This window comes from Nyctereutes procyonoides, unplaced genomic scaffold (genome assembly GCF_905146905.1).
Source record: "Nyctereutes procyonoides isolate TBG_1078 unplaced genomic scaffold, NYPRO_anot_genome, whole genome shotgun sequence".
NCBI lineage: Eukaryota > Metazoa > Chordata > Mammalia > Carnivora > Canidae > Nyctereutes > Nyctereutes procyonoides.
The window spans coordinates 17,616,632-17,622,631 of NW_026575128.1; positions in this window are offsets into that span (position 1 = coordinate 17,616,632).

Below are 6,000 nucleotides of genomic sequence, written 5' to 3' on the forward strand. Positions count from 1 at the left end.
GTTGGATATTGTACAAGTCACAGAAAATCACGATAGCTGACACTCCATGGAAGCTGATGGAGTAAGAGGATCTTAAGCTCACCTCATCTAATGAATATAACTAGAAAATAGTCTTATCAGTGTAAATAACCCAGAAAATGGCCCAAAGACTGTCAAAACAGACTCTCCACAGCTAAATGTAGAGAAGAGGCCACATCGAAGAGGGTAAGAAGGGCAGAGACATGGTGAAGAGCTAAACAGACCATAGGACTGGCTGTGGGAGGGTCGCTGCAGGCACAGAAAGAGGAAAAAAACAGAATCTCACACCAGGCACCTCAGGCATGGGGAACCCACACAGAGAAGACCAATCCCCATAATATTTGGCTTTGAAAACCAGAAAGGCATAATTTCATGATTCTTAGAATCAGCAGGGCTTAACACCAGGAACTTTAAAAATCAGCGGGCTCAACTCTGGGAGAGCCAAGAGGGCAAGAGGAAATGGAGTCCCCACCCACTCTCTTTAAGAGACAGCACAACTAACAGCTCTGTGGAGTTACTGCATAGAAGCCTCAGTTGGAAAAATCACCTAGGGTATAATGGGAGGGAGATTTACTCGCGAATCTCAGAGCATGTGCTAGAGGTGCAGGGAATCTTGAGAGAATTCTCCAAGAATAAGAGAGCTGGCAGGCACAATTTCCCTTCCCTGAGCTCCAGCCTAGACACAAGGAACCAACACAGCACCAACATTCACTATCTAACTTGCTAACAGTACACCCCACCCCCAAGTTCTCCTGTGGACATGCCCCTTCCATCTAAGTTTCCCCTCCAGGTCCCCTCCCACAGAAAACTCACAAAAACCTTACTAACATCACACATCCCACCCCTACCTTGTCCTGGTGACCTACCCTCCAATACAACCTTGGCCAAGCCCATCCAAAGTGGGGCCAAAATCTTGGCAGTGTGCACGCAACCCCAACAAGGGTCAGCGCTATTCCAAAAGTGACTCCTGCACAGGGAAGGGGGGAAGGTAATCGTATATACCAGCCCCAATGCTGCCCTAGCAGTGGCCTGCGGACAGACATCCAGTTGAATTTCTCAGAAGACAACACAGGGAAAGTGCCCGGTAGTTTGGTGCTACTGCCTCTCTGGCAAATGCCTGATCTGACTCAATTCAAGCCCAAGATGACCCCAGACTGGCCCACTAACAACAAGGGACCAAACCCTGCCCACAACAGGCAAAGAGAGCCATTGCAGATGACTAGGCTGAAGGCAAAAGTGGCTCAGCCACAATATTAAGGCACATACAACACACATAGGAGACACCTATGAAGTACCAGCTTCTGGTAAACAGGGACATTGAACTGCAGGGCATGACCTGCAGGGCATGACAAAGTCTCTTCATAAGACCACTACTTGCAAGAGCAGGAGATGTAATTGACTTTCCTAAAACATAGAAACAGGCACAGAGAATTGGACAAAATGAAGGGCAGAAAATATGTCCCAATGAGAGAAGAGGACAAAATCACAAGAGAGCTAAATGAAATGGAGATAAATAATGTGCCTGATAGAGAATTGAAATAATGGACTTGATATCCACTGGGCTTGAGGAGAGAGTAGAGGACCTCTATGAGACTCTTAACAAAGAGATAAAAATCAAAAAAGAACCAATCAGAGATGAACTCAATAACTAAAATTAAAAATACACTAGATGGAATAAATAATAGACTAAAGGAAGCAAAAGAATGGATCAGCAACCTGAAGGACAGAGCATTGAAAAGCAATCAGGCTGAACAGAAGAAAGAAAACTAATAACAATAAATGAGGATAAACTTAGGGAACTCAGTGACACCATCAAGATTAATAATATTCACATTATAGGAATCCCAGGAGAAAAGAGAAAAGGGGGCAGAAATTTTATTTGAAGAAATAATAATTGAAAATTTTCCTAATCTGGGGAAGAAAAGAGACATCCAGATCCAGGAGGCACAGAAATCCACCAACAGAATCAGCCCAAGGAGTCCACACCAAGACAGGTAGCAATCAAAATGAATAAAAGTACTGATAAAGAGAGAATTTTTAAAGCAACTAGAGAAAAGAAAACAGTTAAATTCAAGGGAAACTTCATAAGGCTACTGGCTGATTTTCCAGCAAAAACTTTGTTGGCTAGAAGGGAGTGGTTATATATTCAAAATCCTGAAAGAAAAATAATCTATAGCCAAGAATATTCTATCCTGTAAGGTTACCATTCAAAAGAGGAGAAATGAAGAGTTTCCCAGACAAACAAAAACTAAAGGAGTTCATGACTACTAAACCAGCCCTACAAGAAAAGTTAAAGAGGACTCTGAATAAAAGGGGAGGGATGAAACCAATCGCAGGATAAGAAAAGTAAAAACACACAAAATAAATTCTTTTTTAAAAAAGCATAAAAATTAAATATATCTATAAAAATCAGTCAAGGGATTCACAAAATAGAAGGATGTAAAATATGATACCATACTCCTGAAACATGAGGGAAGAGGAGTAAGGAATGGGTTTAAACTTAGGCAACCATCAACTGTAAATATAGACTCCTATATGCATAAATGTTATATACAAACTTAACAGTAACCACGAATCAAAAATAGTTAACAAATATACAAAAAGAAGAAGAGCAGGGAATCCAAGTACATCAGTAAAGAAAGCAAGCAAAACATGAGAGAACAAGAAAAGAAAGGAACAGAGATGAACTGCAAAAATAACCATAAAACAATGACCCAGCAATTGCACTGCTGGGGATTTACCCAAAGATCCAGATGCAGGGAAACGCCGGGACACCTGCACCCCGATGTTCACAGCAGCAATGTCCACAATAGCCAAACTGTGGGAGGAGCCTCGGTGTCCACAGACAGATGATGGATAGAGAAGCTGCGGTCTCTGTATACACTGGGATATTCCTCAGCCATTAGAAACGACTAATACCCACCATTTGCTTCAACGTGGATGGACCTAGAGGGTATTATGCTGAGTGAAGTAAGTCAGTCGGAGAAGGACAAACATTATATGGTCTCATTCATTTGGGGAATATAAAAATTAGTGAAAGGGAATAAAGGGGAAAAGAGAGAAAATGAGTGGGAGGGAAATATCAGAGAGGGAGACAGAACATGAGAGATACCTAACTGGAAACGAACAAGGGGCAGTGGAAGGGGAGGTGGGTCGGGGGTGGGGGTGACTGGGTGACGGGCACTGAGAGGGGCACTTGACGGGATGAGCACTGGGTGTTATGATATATGTTGGCTAATTGAACTCCAATAATTAAAAAGATAAGACCTGAAACCATAAAAATCCTAGAAGAGACTGCAGGCAATAATTTCTTAGACATCAGCCATAGCAACATTTTTCTAGATGTTGCTGAGGCAAGGGAAACAAAAGCAAAAATACACTATTGAGACAACATCAAAATAAAAGGCTCTGCACAGAAAAAAAAATTAACAAAACTAAAAGGCAACCTACTGAATGGGGAAAGATATTTGTAAATAAATATCCAATAAAGGATTAGTATCCAAAAGACACAAAAAGTTTATACAAATCAACATCCCCAAAACAAATAATCCAATTTAAAAATCAGCAGATGGGACATCTGGGTGGCTCACTGGTTGAGCATCTGCCTTCGGCTCAGGTCATGATCCCAGGGTCCCAGGATTGAGTCCTGCATTGGGCTCCCTGCAAGGAGCCTGCTTCTCCCTCTGCCTGTGTCTCTGCCTCTCTCGTGTGTGTGTCTCTCTTGAATAAATAAAAACCCTTAAAAATTTTAAATAAAATAAAAATCAGCAGAAGATTTCTCCAAAGAAGGGATATAAAGAAGATGGCCAATAGACACACGAAAAGATGTTCAACATCACTAATCATCAGGGAATTGGAAATCAAAACCACAATGAGATATTACCTCATACCTGTAAAAATGGCTGGAATCAAAAACACAAGAAAGTGCTGGCAAGGATGTAGAGAAAAAAGAACTTTCATGCGCTGTTAGTGGGAATTCAAATGACCTGAGCCAAAGGCAGATAGATGCTCAACTACCGCGACCCAGGTGTCCCATATCCCTTACTTTTTTTCTAACAAAGCTTATAACTTCAAAAAGTGTTGTCTTAAAAAAAAGAAAGTGTTGTCTTAAATTTCTCAGAATTAAATTAAAAGAGGGCACTAAGTTCCTCAAGAGAATGGGAGCAGGAGCTGGAGATTAAAAAATGAACACTTAGTAATGAACAGAAAGAGAAAAGGCCTGTTGGCCCATCCAGCTTCATTTCAGTCTGTTTCACAGGTACTAGTCAGAACGAGGGAAGTTCTTGACTCTGATACCAGCTGATAAGATAGAAACTGTGATGAATATTGAATATAAGCAACATTGAATTGAATGTGAATATAAGCAATATTGCAAACTGAAGACTTATCAATCACATTCTAGTTTCTCAGGCCTCATATTCACAAGTTAATGAGTCCCTAAAAAGTTGGCAGATTGTTTCTATTTCTTTACTATTTAAGTCGTTCAATCTTACAAGTATAAATGAATGCCTAGAATAAGTGGGTCTGCAAAATATAATACAGATCACAGTTCAGAACTCAGTTTTTATTTAAATACAGATATACACATAGATGTATGTGTATATATATTTGAGAAAACATGAAAAATTCTAAAGAAATAACACAAAAGGTCAACACACTAAAGTTTTCACATCTTGTGTCAGTGATAGATCCACATGAAATGCATTTGTGATCACAAATAGATCTCTACATTTAAAATATGACTCTTTTCCTATTCCAAGGTCAATGTCCTTTACAGCTCCAAAATTCTTACTCGTTAAATAGTTTTATAAAATATCCATGGCATCTTTTTTGAATTTTTTCATCTGGAATATTAAGTTGTAGATGAGGACAATCTTTTACAGTTATTTGCATTTCTCTCCTTTCTATATATTTCTCTATGCAATTCTCATATTGAGTCACAGAAGAGTCACAGATACACAGTAAATATTGATTAAGCAGAGGTGGATGGATGACTGGAAGTTGTCTCTTTAGAAAGGCTACGTGCTCCCAAGTATGATCTTGAGACCCAAGATGGGAAAAAAAGACACATTTGATAAATACAAGAGATCTGAATGGTTTTCTTGTATTTTTTATTTTGTTTGTGGTTTTTTAGATTTTATTTATTTATTTATTTTTTAAAATTTATTTTTTATTGGTGTTCAACTTGCCAACATATAGAATAACACCCAGTGCTCATCCCATCAAGTGCCCCTGAACGTGCCCAATCTCGTCTGTATTTTTTTATTTTGAAGCAATTTCAGTTTTTCAGAAAAGTTACAAGAATAATGTAGAACTTCTATATGCCCTTTATCCAGATTCCAATTGGTCAAATTTTACAATTGCTTTATTATCATCTGTATCTTCTTTTTTTAATAAATTTATTTTTTATTGGTGTTCAATTTGTCAACATACAGAATAACACCCAGTGCTCATCCCGTCAAGTTCCCCCCTCAGTGCCCGCCACCCAGTCACCCCCACCCCCCCACCTCCCCTTCCACCATCCCTAGTTCATTTCCAGAGTTAGGAGTCTCTCATATTCTGTCTCCCTTTCTGATATTTCCTACTTATTTTTTCTCCTTTCCCCTTTATTCCCTTTCACTATTTTTTATATTCCCCAAATGAATGAGACTATATAATGTTTGTCCTTCTCCGATTGACTTATTTCCCTCAGCATAACTCGTCTGTGTCTTCTTATATCTCGGGGTGCCCCACTCTTCTCTACATATGTACCTTTTAGGAGCAAGGTGCAGGCATCTCACCCCTTTGTGGCAGCACCTGGCTGTTCCTAAGGGTTAACTCGGTTCAAGTCAGCACTCTCCTTGCTTGCTGGCTTAGGGCCTTTGATCCATAACAGAACTAATTCACTTTCCTTGAGATTCGCAGGCCGCCCACCCTAACAAGTGAAGGACCAGAACTTTCAGCAGCTGCAAAGGCCAGCAAGGCTGTTTGAAGCTGCCTCTG